Source organism: Anser anser (genome assembly GCF_964211835.1).
Source record: "Anser anser genome assembly, chromosome: 2".
Lineage (NCBI taxonomy): Eukaryota > Metazoa > Chordata > Aves > Anseriformes > Anatidae > Anser > Anser anser.
In genome coordinates this window covers 127,668,892-127,685,751 of record NC_139721.1, presented here as the reverse complement: position 1 = coordinate 127,685,751, position 16,860 = coordinate 127,668,892, and the positions used below count along the sequence as shown (strand labels likewise).

The window sequence follows — 16,860 nt, the reverse complement described above, 5'->3', positions numbered from 1 at the left end:
ACGCCCCGGTAATCTGAAACGGCAAGAAGCAGCAAACGGCCTTTTCAGAGGATGGAGGAGACAAAAAGTTTAGTTACAGAAATAGACGGAGAACCTCTCATACGTTTTTATCTTTATTTCCCCCCAAGCTAACGAACTTCCTAACGTGTCTCCTCCACTCGTCGTCCCGGGGCTCCCCACAGCCCCCCGGGGGCGCTGAGGCGGCGGCGACCCCCACGGCTCCCCTCGCCTCAGGGCGCCGCGCCCGCGAGCAGCCGTTGGGGAGCGACCGTTAGAGGCGGCCGTTGGAGGGCGGCCGTTGGGGGGCGGCCGTTGGGGGGCGGCCATGAGGGGGCGGCCCCGGGCTCTGCGCCCCCTCAGGAGCGGTGGTGGGGCGGCCGGGGGAGGAAGAGGAGGGAGGCGGCAGCCCCATGGCGGAGGTAAGGGAGGCGGCGGGGCTGGGGCTGCGCCCCGCGGGAAGGCTCCGGAGAAACGTGCTGTCGCTGCCACGGAGAGGGAGCGGGTTTGTGCCCTGAAGTAACGCGGTATCACGTTTTGCCAACCCAGGGGGTGGTTTTCGAGGCGCAGGAGCAGCGAGGGTTCGCTCCGAGCCCCCCTTGTGAGAGCTCTCCCGTGTCCCGAGTGCGGTGTGTGATCGGCAGGTCGGGATGGCAAGGTGAGGACTTTCGCTTTTACTCGGCATTTCCTCCTGAATTGCCCTCCTTTCCTTCATGTGGGGCATACAGGCAGCTCAGGAATGTAAAATAGTTGCAGAAATACGGCTTCTCCACAGCGCGTCACAACTATCGACTTAACCACACAGATCACCTCTTGAAGGGCACATGTATGTCACAGTCCTGTATTTACACTTGCCAGTAACATTTCTCAGTGTCACTCTAGGCTTATTACGGTGCTGTGACTAAACTCTAGTCTCTTTTCATCTGCCTGCATTATCAGTGTGGCACCTTGAAAAAATAAGGTAGGCAATGAATGCCTGGTGGTGATGGCCAGTTTCAGTAGTAGAGGATGCAGTCTTTACTGCACTTCTGTATGCTTGCCCCCACTCAGACCCCACGCCTGTGGAAGTGTTGTGCACATCTGTAACTTCAAAGGAGATCAGCAGAGCCATTCAGTTGCAGGGACTGCTTTTCTGGATCGAGTCACTGGCAGGCACAGAGTTTCGTTATGCCTGAATAATTTATGATCTAATTTACGATCTGATACTTTTGTGATACCCTCTGCAGATAGAAAATATGCAGTAATGCCAAGATGGTGGTTTTGTGACTTAGAAGGATAATCAGTACGTCTTGAAAGCCCAAGTTGAGCTACTGAGATTTTTCAAGTTGATTTTGAATGATTATGAATACCTGTTCTCATTATGAATTACAGGACCTGCATCAACTACTACTTGCTAAATTTGTCTTGTATAGTAGGTTTTCATTTTTTCCTTCTTTTTCTTTTTCTCTTTTTCTTTTTCTCTTTTTCTTTTTCTCTTTTTCTTTTTCTCTTTTTCTCTTTCTCTTTTTCTCTTTCTCTTTTTCTCTTTCTCTTTTTCTCTTTCTCTTTTTCTCTTTCTCTTTTTCTCTTTCTCTTTTTCTCTTTTTCTTTTTCTCTTTTTCTTTTTCTCTTTTTCTTTTTCTCTTTTTCTTTTTCTCTTTTTCTTTTTCTCTTTCTCTTTTTCTCTTTTTCTCTTTCTCTTTTTCTCTTTTTCTCTTTTTCTCTTTTTCTCTTTTTCTCTTTTTCTCTTTTTCTCTTTTTCTCTTTTTCTCTTTTTCTCTTTTTCTCTTTTTCTCTTTTTCTCTTTTTCTTTTTCTTTTTCTCTTTTTCTTTTTCTCTTTTTCTTTTTCTCTTTTTCTTTTTCTCTTTTTCTTTTTCTCTTTTTCTTTTTCTCTTTTTCTCTCTTTCTCTTTCTCTTTCTCTTTCTCTTTCTCTTTCTCTTTCTCTTTCTCTTTCTCTTTCTCTTTCTCTTTCTCTTTCTCTTTCTCTTTCTCTTTCTCTTTCTCTTTCTCTTTCTCTTTCTCTTTCTCTTTCTCTTTCTCTTTCTTCTATTTCCCCGTGTGTTCACTTGGCTGTTTTTTTGAACGGTAGTTGCAAAATTAGTTTCCACGCCCTAACTGCAAGGGATCACTTGTTTCCGTAGAGAGACGATGAATTTCTTTGCTAAATGTAGGTCTGGACCCCTCTTTTAATGCATGTTTTGTTTAAGTTGAAAGAGTGATTGGACCAAGGCAAAGTAGTGTTAAGTTCTTGAGCTAAGACATAAATGGACTTTTAAGTGAAAACTACCATGTCTGTCCCACCGGAGTTGTTTTGAAGTGCATGACAGGTCCAAAAAAAAGAAATACAAAGGGAAAAGTTGATCTTAGTTTTAAAGCTGACCTCTGTAAGTTTGAATAAGTCTACTTGTGCTGTCAAAACGTTATTGCAACAGAGGAATGAATTTCAAAGTGTTCTTGCTGATTTATAACCTTTATTTTGCCTTTTGTAAAAATATATCAGAGGTATTATTAGCCTTTCTTTTATCTCTAATAGATCAGGACCAGACTTAGGGCTATGTGTAAACAGATCAAAGTGATGGCTTTGTTCTGCTTGTTATTGTGTGATTGCTAACTTATCAAAGCTTTACACAATCAGATTAATCCACTCCCGGATTCATTTGATTCATTGGGCTCCTGAGAATGTTGTTGGCAACACCATGCGAACTGGTGATTCTCATCCTTAGGGAACTGGTATTTCAAATGACTCTGGAAGATGAACGCAGATGAAAAAGAAAATGAATTCAGTGGCTGAAATACGCAGTTTGGGCATGCTGAAGTGTGTGGGATTGCTTTACTTTTTTTTTTTTTCCTGTGCTAAAACGTAACGCAGTGTTCTAAAAGTTTGAGCACTTAGTCTGACAATGAGTAAAGCTAACAGGTGTGTTTCTGCATTTGGCTTGCTGCCCAGCAGACTGAGATCAGCTCTCACCTTTGGATTAACTGTTTTAATCACACTATTTCATTCAGCCCACTTCTGTAACAGAAGTTTGCTAATAAAATGTAAACTCTGCAATATTTTTTATTACCTTGGTAATAAAAATAACAAAATACATTTCTTCTGAAATACACCTTTTAACCAGAAAAATAAACATATGATCTCAGAGTCTTGCTGCCTGTTTTCTTAGATGGATGTATTTAACAGGATCAGGAAAGAGAGTTTGTACCAAAGCTGAGACAGAATTAAAAACAGTTTTTTATTCTGAATTCTGTACTTAATTCACTGTCCTACATTACTGCAGGTCATAGCACATGGTTTGTAGATGTGCTCGTAGGGCTCAGGGTATTAGTTTAGTGGCTCCATGCGTTCCATTTTACAGATTTGATTCTCATGGATGTGTAAGATTGAGACTAAGGTACCAGGGTTCCTGCATGGGAGCCATGAGTTACATCCTTGCGGGGGGGGAAAAAAGTGGTAAACTGATTTGAATAAGCCAGGAAAGTGTGCATCGGTTCATGCAAGGCATCTTGCAATGGAAGAACAGCATCTGTAGCAATGAAAGCTGACCTAGGTCCTACCGTTTGCAGAATGCCCCAGCCCATGATTTTAGGTTCCAGTGGTCATGTTTGCTAGGAAAGTAGATTAAAAAGGGTGGGTATGAACCTTATGTCTGTGCTGATTACTTCTCATTGTACTTTTTTCCTGATACAACAGTGTTCATTACTTAGTCGTCTTCTTCATAGTTGGCTGAAAAAATAGGCTGTGGTCTTGTTTTTTTAAGAGAGAATTTAATATGGAACTGCTTGCTCCTTAAATGGTGACAGTGTATTCTCTCTGAATTCTACTGTTGAAAACCTGTTTCTGTTGCCTGCTCACACAAGGAGATCACATTGGGTAGGTTATTGACCTACTCATACAGGTAAAGGTAGGGAAAAAATAACCAGACATTCCTGTGTGCTTGCAAATTATTATTGGATTGCTCAAGGAATGAGCTTTAATGAAAATACTAAATTGAGACACTATGTGGGGATGTACATTTTAAAGTTTTAAGTATAAAAAAAGCAATAAAACAGGAAAAAACAATAAAAGCAATAATAAAATAAAAATAATAAATAATAAAAACAATAAAACAGGAAAAAAAAAGGGCATGCAGCTGACACGGGATGTAGGTGTGATACCAATGGGAAAAAGAGATAAGCCATCCCACAGGCATGCAACCTGGGATGTGGTCCATACCCCACTGTGCCAAAAGAAGGCTGTGATTTCCTTAGGCTTCCCACTGTAAATCTGCCCTGACAACGCTTCTGGAAGCTGCCAGGTTGAGCCACAGGCCCGTTGCAAAATGAACAAGACGGGTTTTCCAGAGCACCTTAAAAACTGTGCGTGTGGAAGTAGTAAGCCATGGTGCTACGAGATGTGTATAGCATAGATATAGGTCCAGTGTAAATGGTAGTAGTATTAGCAAATCCATAGAAAGTCTCAAGGAGCTTGTAGTACAGCGTCTTGGCCGAAGACCTTGCAAGAGTGAAGAGCTGCCCTGCTTGATTCAATACTTTTATTTTCCCTATCAATCTGTGTATAGACACTTCATGTGTATATTAATATGTCTGTATATTTATGCAGACATGACATGTGAAAAAGGGAGGATAAAATTTGGATAAAATTTGGATGAGTTCTTTATCTCTCAAGGGATACACATGGGGAATAATTTAGATTACTAGGGATGGACCGTGGAGCTCTTCACTATCCGTGGCCTGAATCTCATAGGAAAAACATTTTTATTTTCCAGATTGCATGAACCCCCCAAACACTGATGCCGCCCATATCAGCAGATGAGCCAGTGTCTGAATGAGGGCAGTAGTTGCAGTGCTGGGTCATCGAGCAGTACGTAGGGCAGGCTCCAACTTGGGGTGAGACAGAGAAGGAAGTCTCTGCCCCCATCCAAACCAAAAATGTTTGTCGTATGTGGATGCATTACATTCTGTACAACAGATCCTGAAGCCCTTTATAAGGGCTGAACTCCAGTGCTAGGTTAAAGACTGTCTGCTGTATTCAATACTTAACAGTGTAACATTGCTGTTGTTTATAAACTAAAAAAGTTAAGGAAGAAAATGTACGGTGGATAATTCTTATTGTTTGCACTGTAATCACTATGTTTGTATTTTTGCAGGGCATTTTGGAGCACGATATTTAAGACCTCTTACAAGCATAGCTTTTTGAACACTGCGCAAAAGATCAGAATTTCACAGTATTAAAAATGCATTGGATGCAGTGAATCCATCCTGGATTTTGGGCACCATTTCAAATATTTACACTGACTGAGAATACTTTGAGATGCACTGTTGTTGTTCTGTTTTGTTTTCTTGGAAGGTATCAAAACTTTTTTTTTTTTTTTTTTAAGTAAGTAGAAACCAGGTAGGATTTTTTCTGAAAACTTTTCTCCGGTTGAGAGCAGTCACACTGTAGCTGTGTGCTTCACTCAGAGTATTTTTCAGTTTTATTTAGTTATTTTTAACATTTTAAGCACTGGGATATAACAACATTTCACTGGAGGAAAGCCTGCAAATAGTTGAACGGCACTAGTTTGTGCTCCTGGATTAGCCAGAACTTAACTAAGTTTAATAAGAGGGTTTGTGAAGGGCTGAGTGGCTTCAAAGAGAAGTGGGCTAAAAGAAGAACTTTGTGCATTCTGTGTCTTGAAGATTGTGATCTTAATTTTTGTTATGGTTTGCTGCAGAAGGTACAAGGGGTTTAAAAAGTCAAGTCCCACAAAGTCAAGTCCACTGCTGGAACAGGCAACGTTCTTCCAATTAAAGCATAGGTTGGGCTACCCATAAAATTGCAGTTTCTCTCACCTCTGCGTTGATTTTGGGGCCACCTTAAGTAGCGGTTTTGGTATAAATTAATATTTTTTGTTTCAAAGACTGACAAACTGAAGCTGATAGTTGATTTGTGGCAAGTCATATCTCAGGAAAAGGGCACAGCTAGAGCCCAGCCCTCTGTCACATGAGGCTGATAGATAACTCACTAAATCGGACTTAATCTCAGATTGTGTTCTGTAGCCCAACCAAACTAGTAAATGGCAGAAGTAAGATAAGAGTTTGAGATACTTGGATTTTTTGTTTTGTTTTGTTTTACGTACTGTAAGTCTCCTGCCTTCTGCTTGTGCAGAAATCTTTCCAAATGTAAGTAGGAGGCTGTCTTCAGGTACTGTTTTAGTTTGTAAACAGCCTGCTGTGAGGTGTGAACTTCCACACCTGCTGTTGCAATAAATGTACTTGGCTGTAATATTAAGCCTTCCACAATCAAGAGAGAAGAGAATTGGTTGTCTTCTCTGTGCAGAGACTGACTGATGTGATCCTGATCTAGATTTTGAGCTCCTGGTGGTATTATTATGAGTCTATTTCCATTTCTTCTGCTACCATTAATATGAAATAAGAAACAGGACAGAAACACTAGGTGTGGCAGTGCAGCACCAAGTAAGTAGTATTTACATGTAATCCCTTTTTGTCATTAGATGTATATTCAGACTGCAAAATTAAGTTATCTTTAAAGAAATGCTGTACTTAAAAACATGCCATGGCTGTTTCTGGAGGAGGTCTTTCTGTTCTCCTCATAGCAGCAGACCAGCAATCATCCCAAGTGATACACAGGCTTGGAAAAAAGCATTCAGTTGCTGAGCAGTATTTTTTTTCCAGCTGTTTTTCCTCCACTGGGAAAGACTAACATCAAAGAGTAAGTCTTTAGCAGCATAATCCAGGAGATTTTTGTTAAAAAAACAAAACTAAGTAATGAGGAAAAGATTCCAGTTGTGTTATATGATTTCCATGTAGAGCACTTCACTGAAATGCCCCAGAAGTTCAGAAATCCAGGTTTCCTTGTGATGGTGCTGGGAAGGACTGTCTCCGTTGTGTACTTCAGCAGATTGGTTTCTGAGGGTTTTAAATGTTCTGTGGGGCACACTGTGGGCTTTTTACAAATTTCTGCAAGCCTTTGTTTTCCCTGGTGTTAGAATAGATTTGTACCCCTTGTCATTTTAATAGGATCCATCAAGTTGTTTTCCATATACTTCCTTTGTTCAAAACCTGTGCTTACAATTAGTTTTTGAGGCATCATGTTATAGATAATAAGTTTCTGTTTCCTCCATTTACCTCTTAATCAGCCAGTAGGGTGATGGATTTACTGTGTTCAGGAGGTGAATACTCGACCTTACAGCAGCAGCTTTCCATACTGCTCAGCTCAAGAGGAGCTGTTTAAGGTCTTTAATAACTGTTGTCCTTGACTTATTTGCTTTTGATGATGATGGATTTTATCAGTTAGGATGATAATGGAGTATATTAATTGAACAAGTATTAGGATGGTGCTTTGTAATACTAAAGACTAGCCGTGATCTTGAAAACACAGTTGAAGGAATAATTTCATGCCTACCAATAGCTCCTCTGGACTCATTTAAATGTTTGCAAGTAGCTGGTTACTGTGTCCGCAGCGTCTTCTGTAGTGAGTTCCCTCTCCTGCTCTTTTACCAGATAGAGGAGTCCTGCATTTTTGTGCAATTGTGGTAGAAAAGTACATTTGTTTTTTGAGATTTGATGATAACTCATCTGGTCATTTTTAATTTCAAATGGCAAAGAAGATGTGATATATTGATACGTGTGTATATATATGTGATAAAACACAAAGAAGTGATACATTGGAATAACATAACATTTTTAGTAGGTAGAAATTGTGTTGGACTTTGTTGAAGGCAGGTATCTCTTACATCAGAGAGAGATGAATGCCCTATTTGTTGTTAGAAATGACTGCTTATAAAACTAAATGTCCCTTCTAATCCATGAGAAGAAATTAAGAAAAACTGAAATAGTTGAAAAATAATGTTAGTGTTTTTAAAAATAAATATTTGTAATAGAATTAAAATAAAATGAATATTACTTTATTCTCAAATGTTATTTAACTTTACTCTGAGTCTTATTTTTAGACTCGTGTGTTACATTTTTGAATGTGTTTTGTATGAAAATAATTGAAAAAAATCTCATACACATTTTGATGACTGTTACAGCTGCAGTTTTTGTATAGTTTAGGCTTTGATCGTGAGAAGAGAGGACATTAAGTCATTACATTTGCTGCTGTTGAGAGCTTTTCTGCTACGGCCATAGCATTTTCCTAGGAATGTATGGAACTAACGCAGTGTAGCCACCTGGTTTCCTGGCTGCCATTCCGCAGAGTCTCACATTTTAATAGCTCAGACTTACTCTTTAAAGCTAGAATATGACAGTTTTGTTTGTTTGTTTCGGTTTTGCTTGTTTTTTGAGTTCAGATATGCAAAATGCTTAGCAGTGATCCCTTCTCACTCCAGCAATACCCCAGCCTTAAAATAATAATAATAAAAAATCTCTGCCAATACAACTGCAGATATAACTTGAAAAATGCTTCTGAGAACACTAAATCAGAACAAATTCATCCTTGGAGATGAAAAATATATATATATTTTCTTGAAAGGAGGATTTTGTTAACTGGTCATGTTTCTAATTGCCTATTTTAAAATTCCATCACTTAGTATGTAACTGGTCTGGATATGTTGTTGTGGAATGACATCCAGATGATACTGAAAGCCCAGACTCTCCATGAAATCACAGCATGGTGTGTCTGTTTCAGAATAGTTCATTGCCAGTGGTTTTGAATGTCCAGTTCTACCATGGATGGGTTCAGTGCCTGTGTACCTAAGCAAAGCTGGTGTCTGCAGTTGAGAACTGTGACCTCGTTCAGCCCCCAAAGTCTGCGTATACTCAGTTAATTTCTGTGAATGAATTGTTCAGTGTATTTTTTACTTGAAATGCTGTAGCTGTTTAAAAATTAAATATGTGCTTAAAGATTAGTTTTGTTAGTGTGTTTCTTAATGGGACTTTTATTTTTGTCTTCAGGATGTTGATTTGAAAGCATGTCAGGAAGCTTTGGATAACTCTTGTCCACACCAAGAAAATAATCAGTTGAAACTGGAAGAGGAGGAGGAGGAAGAAAACATAAATCAAGTAAATGATGAAAAAAATGAAAGAAGGGAAAACTCTAAAGTGGAAGTGAGGGAGAATGTAGATTTTATCAGTGAAGTAAAAGTAGTGCAAGAAACTGAGTAAATGGTTTGAAAGGAATATTTGATTTCCTCATTTAGGATTTGGAGGTGTCCTTTGCAAGGACAGGAAGGCAAGACTGACCTAGGACTATATTTTGTAAAAGATGACCTTGTTCGCCGTCCTGAAAATCCCCCTGTTCCAGTATAGTTTATATAGATGAAATATTCTAAAGGTTACAGAAATTACTTGTAACTAACTAATTACTCTATTATTATTTTTTTCCATCATGAAGGTGCTGTGTTTGAGTAAGGGTTTTTTTTTTTTTATATGCAAACGCTTGAGACCCGAATGCTAAATTACACTGCTTTCACCATTTATGTGAAGCTTTATGCTTGGTTACAGAATGACATTTGGGAGACTTGATTGTTTGGATCTGAAGGTATGTATTGTAACCAGAAGTTAGAAAAGAATCTCATGGTGTTAAACCAAAACAGATGCCCTTTGTCTTTTGTTCTGTCTGAAGGCTACTATGCAAAGTGTTTTTTTATTGAGTCCTTATGAGGGTTGAGAACATCAGATCTGGTTTTCTTGTCAGCCCCTCTGTTCACTACTGCCCTGGCACTTTGACTTTTTTTCATCACAGTAGCGGGTGGTGCAGCCTCAAAGAGAAGGAAAGGTCTGTTCCGCTTTTTGGGGCGGAGTAGGGCACTATTGCCATGGAGTTGTTCTGCTCAGTGTCTCATCAGGATGAAGACTTGATGGTGGGGTCACCAGCTGTGTTTTCAGCTGGTGAAATCCCAAACACCGGCTGATTGAGGCTGGAACTAGATGATCTGGAGGTGTTCAAGACCAGATTAGATGAGGCTCTGGGCAACCTGATCTAGTGGGTGGCATCCCTGCCCAGGGCGGATATGTTGCAACTAGATGATCTTTAATGTCTCTTTCAACCCGAGCCATTCTGTGGTTCAGTGATACACAGCTGTGCTCTTTCCTGGACTTTGTGTGTTTTTTTTTTAATTTGTTTGTTTTGTTTTACTTTCTTTTGTGTAAGATAACTATGCTTTACAAAGTGTTTCTATTTTTTTTCTGTCACAGAGCAACAGCAACTATGTAGATTCCCTTCTGTCCTTAGAGGATTATTTCCAACTTCTGTCGTAGCAGACAGAAAACGAGCTAGAGGTAAATGTGTAAACACATGTATAACTAATGGATTGGAATACACTCAGTGGTTATTGGATAATGATTTACTCTGTTTTATCTAATTAAAAAACAGGGAATATGTGAGAAATCAATACAGTAAATCCTGAAGAATTTAAACAAGCTAGTATCCACCTTGTATAGCAGCTGTCATTGGCTTGACTAGAAAATTTTCCTCAATAACTTGTTTGGGATTTGAAAACTACAAAGTCCTGTCTTTCACGTGACCTAATGTTCAAAGTCGGATGGAACTGCTATGGCTTGCTTAATTAATTCAGCTAATGATTTCCTTTCTGAAACCTAATACCAATTCGTATTTACACAGCAGCTCTTAGTGTATTTCTCTAAAACAATACTAAGGTATTCAATGCTAGTAGTTAGTAAGCATTTGCAGCCAAAGGTTACAGTTTTATGTACTTGACCCAGTATTTATGACAAGGAAAGTGTGTTCAAGAACAAACCTATCTTCATTGCAAGTCAGGTTAGTCAACATTAGCAGCAAAACCATTTTGTTTGCTTCGTTTATCTTTTGGACTTCTGATACTATTGTTTACTTTCTGGATGCCCATCTTCACCAAAAAAAGTTATCTTAATTGGAGGTACCCTCTTCTCCCACAGCTCATAGCCGCAATCATTAGCCACAAAGCTACTCTTTGCAAAAAATTGCTTTTTTGCAGTACTCCAATGGCATCTTACATATGCTTCCCGTTCTAAGAGCCCTATAGGTTCATTAGTGTTTTCCATACAGTTTCTTTCTTACAGCTGGAACACCTGGTCTTGGGAATCTCTAGGTTGGATAGTGCCTCCTGCCCCATAAATTAGCTGCCTCCTCTGTTCAACTTTGGTAATGCATTCCACACTATCAGGGTTCAAAAGTTCGTCAGTACAGTTTTCTCTGTTCTTTCCATAATTCAAAAGGAATTTGGCTGTAGCCCTTATGCAGTTATAACAATACATGATTAAATATTTTATTTAAGACTGTCAGTGCACTGCCATCTTGTGACAATTTATCTGTTGAAAATTGAATGCTTGCTTTTACCAGGTGGCCTAGAACACAGTAAATTCCTAGGAAAAATACAGCAAAGCTTCCTTCTGTTACCTGAGCTCCCCGTAAGCTTAGGAGAGAACTTAAGACATTCTGGTATTTGCGGTGCATTGTTCCTTTCGTGTGGAAAGTACAATTTATGATGAATGTTCAGCATATTGCAGGCAGAAAAGCGTTCTCCTGCACAACAGTAGGGGTGCTTAGTTATGGAGGAATCATATATGCTTTTTATGTGATGTATTTACAGTCTTAGCTTTTTTTTTTTAAATTCATGTATTTTATGACTGCTTGTCAGCAAGTGTCCTGATGTAAATTGGTGCAGTAGTTTTGTACTTCTTGGAGCCAGAAACTGTAACGCAGGTCTGCAAATAGGGGACCTTAATTCTACCGCAGCGTTTGTTTATCATTTGGATTTCAAAGCTGAGGAGTCATGTAGCAGCTTTATTTTTGTAAACAAAAACTGAATAGTAATTTCCAGTCAGAAGACATGTGCAGAAGGTATGAATAATATGGATTTGGGGGGGATATTTCCTTCAAATGGATTAGTAAAGAAGTTAAGTTGAAATTTGAAGATGATAGACCTGAGTTAAGAAGTAGCTGAGCCAAATGTGGTATTTAGCAGCCCCAAAAGCTTTTATAACCTGTGAGAAGAAAAGCAGTGATACCGTGTCAGCACGACCTTAAAATCAAGTTCCTACCCTCTTTCCCTCTCTTACATCACTATCCTCACTGGTTAAGTTCCGCAGGGAAGCTATTTATTCTCTTTTCAACATTAGCTTTCTAACACTTGGGCATCTTGAACCAGCTCACCCTGGAATGAAATGATGATCATCAATACCACTACCAGGGAAGGGGCAGGACCAACAGCGCTCCTAGAGTGACCTTTTCATAGCTCAGATTAGATGTAAGACGTAGGCTGCAGTTTGATGTGGCCTTGAGCAACAATTCCATCTCTACCTCTCCCCTTTTATCAGTCTCACACTGTCCTTGCCGCTCCTCTTCCTCACGTAGAACCTTCAAATATCCCAAGTTGGAAGGGACCCATGAAGATCATAGAATCAAACTCCCTTCACTTTTCTTCAGCACCCTTCCAACTCTCTTGCCACTTGCCAACACCGGTTGTGTTTTGTACATTCATTGTATAAAAGATCCCATTTCCCCCCTGTCATTTTTAGGGCAGTTTACTGGAAGATACTGGAGAATCACCAACCGCTGTGGATTGAGAAACCGAAGTAAAAAGAATATTGGGGGGAGGGGGATAACAAGGACACCAGGCTTCAGATCAAAATTACAGAGAGAAGAAAAATGTTCTTAGGCCCAAGTACTTGATTTTTAATATCCAACATCACCTTAATTTTTTTCTATTATTGTTGTTTAGCAATGAAAGACCATAGCTTAAGTTCACTTTTAGTGAAAATGTACATTTCTAAGAGAGATGCTGTGCTTTACCTTTGTTCAGAAAGGTTCCGCTTTTCCTTTGAGGAGAGAACCCTAGGAGACTGTTGCATTTTTCTCATATACTTAGTTATAGCTACATGCAAACATAAGGTACCAAATAAAATTACAACTAGTGTGGTCATTCTGCAAATAGATTCTGAAAAGTAATTAGTACCTGATTCAATACTGTCTTACCCCTGCGATTGTATCATTCCCAAGATTTTTGTGGATGGGGGTGGTGGTAAGTTCCTATAGTGTTTCCTAGTCTGTGACATATACTTACGTGCCTTCGATTTTTCCCTTCCCTTTGGATACCTTTCCCAACAGAAGTACTTCAGGTTTTCGCTTTAGCTTTCTAAAACTGGTATTTTGTAAGCACCAGTTTGTGCCTTTCAGTTTATGGGTGGTGAGAAACACTTTCCAAACCTATCTTTAAACAACTGACTAGAATTTAATTCATTTATCTGTACTTACAATAATGAGGTTCCACTTCCCATAATGACTTTGATGCAAGAGATTTACTACCTTTTGGTTTTGATGTTTATTTGTGCTACAAAAAAGACATTCATTTACATGCTTATTCACAATAGCTTATCCTTTTCTAAAAGATGGCCTAAAAAAGAATTGGACATGTAATAATGAGAAAGGAATGTTAGAGGGATACTAGTTTTTGAGATGTTTAAATCATCGTTAGTGTTAAGAACTAGGTAGCAACGCATACTTCTGATACCTTTCATAAGCAAAACCCATAAAAGTGATATTAAAAGAAAAGCTCATTGGTTATAGTATGACTGCAATATAGCAACTTTATGCTCTGGTATGTTAAAAAAGTACTCGCACCCACAAATCAGAAAAACTAACCATGTATGTAATATAATTAAATGTCACAGGGTATCTTTCAAATAACTGAACTATGCCTTTAGCATCTAAATAATGTTTGCACTGCTGTTCACACTGAGTAGCAGATGCAGAGCAGTCAACTGGTACTTTCTAAAAAGGAAGCAGTGCCTCAGAGTACAAAATATACTAAGTTATCAAGAGTGTTCACTTTGAACAATTTGCATTTTATATTAAAAGATTTATTCATGCATGTGTGTATCTGTTCTTTTATTGCTCAATTTTACCACACCTTCAAATTGATATGGGAAATTCATAGGGGAGTTTTCCATCAGCAAGGCCCTGCAATTTCCTGATGTTAGTTAATGACCACGGTGAAGCATATCTGTGCTTGCTGGTACTTACCAGGACTTTCTTTGATCACTAGTTCATGAACTTCTGCCAAAATCCAGAACAGATAACAGATACATAGTATAAATTGTAAGCCTCACTTCTAGAGCCAGATTTTTTTTGTTTTATACGTGCAAGTCATCATGGTTGTCATCTTTGAATTAAATGACATACATATGAGGCATTTTAGACTCCATGCACGTAACCTTTCCAGGACCAGGTCTTAAGGTTGACTTCATGCCCACGTGCACAAATTCTGATGGGTATTAAGTTAGTCCCATAACTAATTAAACCAGAAGACGTAGTATTTCACTTTTAGGACCTCACAAAGCAAGTTTCCAGTATTAAAAAAAAAAGGAGGGAAAAAAAATCTAAATGCTGATGCCCCCTCCTTCAGTAGCAGAAGTAGAGTGGCTCTTGAGAACTTCAGCAAAGCCAGCCACTAACGAAATGAAGCATGCATCCAGCTGGGTAAGTTACACGGTTAAATTTGGGTACATGCTGAAAATAAAGCACCATATTGAACTCTTACAAAGAGCAATACTACTAATCAAAAGCAGTGTACTACAGCTCATACGTAAAAAATAAATATAAAATAAGGCCCCGGTTCCACTGGTTCCAAAAATACCTGCAATTTTGCAACTGGAAATTAGCATGAACTGACCTTAGCTAATTCCACTTCTATTATTGATCAACAACTCTATTACCTTCATAAAGTTGTTCACTAATATAAATTTCTGAGAACTCAGCTAGCAATGCTACCCCTACAAAAGCTCTCAAGTGCATTACTGAGTGGACTGCAAGTTGTAACAATGCTGATGATACCTTCAACATTACCTCTGGCTGTACTACTTAATTTTCCCAAACCTTCAGGTACCTACCCCCCAGAAAAGACAAAATTATAGGCAGAATTCAGAACAAGCTTTTTTTTTTCTTCCTTCCAAGTAGCAAGCTGCCATTAATTTCACTTAAAAGCTGCCAATACATCTCTGAGTATCTTACCTTTCTGCAACTGACCTGTCGCTAGCATGGGAGTTTCTTTAAAACCATTCCCATGGTAAAGCAGTCTCCATAATCCTTGAGTGCTAAAAATTTTTTGTTAAATTAATCATGAAAAGCAGTAAAGTTAGAAAAGGTCAGATCAGAATACAGAGAAAAACAGTAGATGGTGGGAAAAACATGACTTTCTGCATTACTGCTGGTAGCAACACTTACAGGCACTACAGAGTATTTGTCAGAGAAAAAACAACACAAGCTTAGTACTTTATTAGAATGCAATGCCCTCAGCGTTATGAAACCTCAGGCCGAACAGTTACACAGAGGAATACTGCAAACAGTCCCTCACAGGACACAGCCTACTGCTCCAACATTGCACACACGTTGAAAGACTGCTAGCAGTACTGCAACAAAGTGCAGCTTTAGCTTCACATCTTTGTTTTAGTCAATAAACCTTTTTTTTAAACAGAAGATGAATCTTACAAATTAAGACCATTTCTGCAAAAGAGCTTACAATCTAGTTTTAGGTGTGGTAAACAGGAGTTAAAAACTTCAGAGAGGAAAAAGAGGACAATGCATCGATATCAGCTCGTCAGTTTGAAAAGTTTGGTACTTGTTCCAAAGTACACACGACCTATCTCAGAGCCTTCCTTTGTTTTCCATATCAAGAATCTTGAGGACAGAGTATGTAGAGGTCTATAAATGAGGCAACGCAACACACAGCACTGCTTTGTAATGAGAAAACTATTTATTGTAGATAAATCAAAGACCAAGACGACACACAACCGTGTGAAGCCTTCGATTACTGTAGTATACCTTGTAAACACACTGCAACTTCAGTGATGTAGTATAGCTATGGGAAATCCATCAAATGTATCGGCCACTCATTTTCATACAAGAATGTCTAGATACTGACCAAGAGCGAGCAAGCGAAGGAGAAGAAAAAAAATGCATCTGTGAAAACTTCAGCAGAAGAGCAATTTTAAAAGAACTTATCCACAAGTCACCCTATTCACACAAGGTAGCAGCATGGGAGGTCACACAGTATGTTTGTGAACTACACAGTCCCCAGTCACTACTGACCCAGTATGTTCATAGCAGTGTCAGACAAGTCACTTTCAACTGTTCATTTTTGCTGCTGATAAATCAACTAGTTCTTGGTTACATAGATTTGAATAACCTCTGTGAACACAAACTCCTGCTGCAATGCAAATGGGCACTCCTAGCTACTAAGCAAGAGGACAACTGTTAAAAGGGACAGTGTGGCTTCTGGCAAAACAGGTCAACAGGACATGAGGGGGGTCCCAGGGAAGCTCCTTGCATTTCTACCAGTGTCACTGTATGAATGAGAAGAGAACCTGACATCTCCTTCAAGAGAAAGAAGGAAAAAAAGAAAATAACACTTAAAGGATTTCACTTGCCTCATGCATTCTGCTTTGAAACCGAATCAAAACACTGAGGTAACAGAGAATGAATGTACTGCTTCATTATGTTCCCTGCTAATCATCCTCTTTCCCTAATGTGGTCAAGTTGTAAAAATGAACTCAGCTGACGGCACTCTTCAAAATTCACGTGTGTTTTTGGGGGTTTGGTTTCACAACCCCTCCCCCAGCCCCCAGTAATATGATTTCATCCCCCAGAAAAGATGTATGTTAATCAAGACTAAAAGAATGTGTTCTTCCCTACACACGACGGAGTTCCATCCCTACTAATTTTACAGCATCAAGAAAAATTTCTCACATTTTCTAAACAATTTTCAACACAACACTTAAAACTCAAGTAGCAGGGACTGTGAATGAAATTCAGTTTTCATTGTAAATAACTGAGATCACAAAGTCTGCATGGCTGGTATTAACCAATATTAACCTCTTTTCACCATCACTTTTTATACATGCAAGTCCAGCGTGCTTCAATCACGTAATGTTGCATTTTTATCAA

At 39.0% G+C, this 16,860-nt stretch overlaps 1 long non-coding RNA gene across 1 annotated transcript; it reads left to right on the top strand.

Moving 5' to 3' along the window:
• The first annotated feature begins 318 nt into the window (after positions 1–318).
• LOC310894426 lies at positions 319–9,511 on the top strand. Its single transcript, XR_014579895.1, has 3 exons — positions 319–419; positions 547–655; positions 8,874–9,511. It is a non-coding gene; the product is annotated as an uncharacterized lncRNA (long non-coding RNA).
• The last annotated feature ends 7,349 nt before the right edge of the window (positions 9,512–16,860 follow it).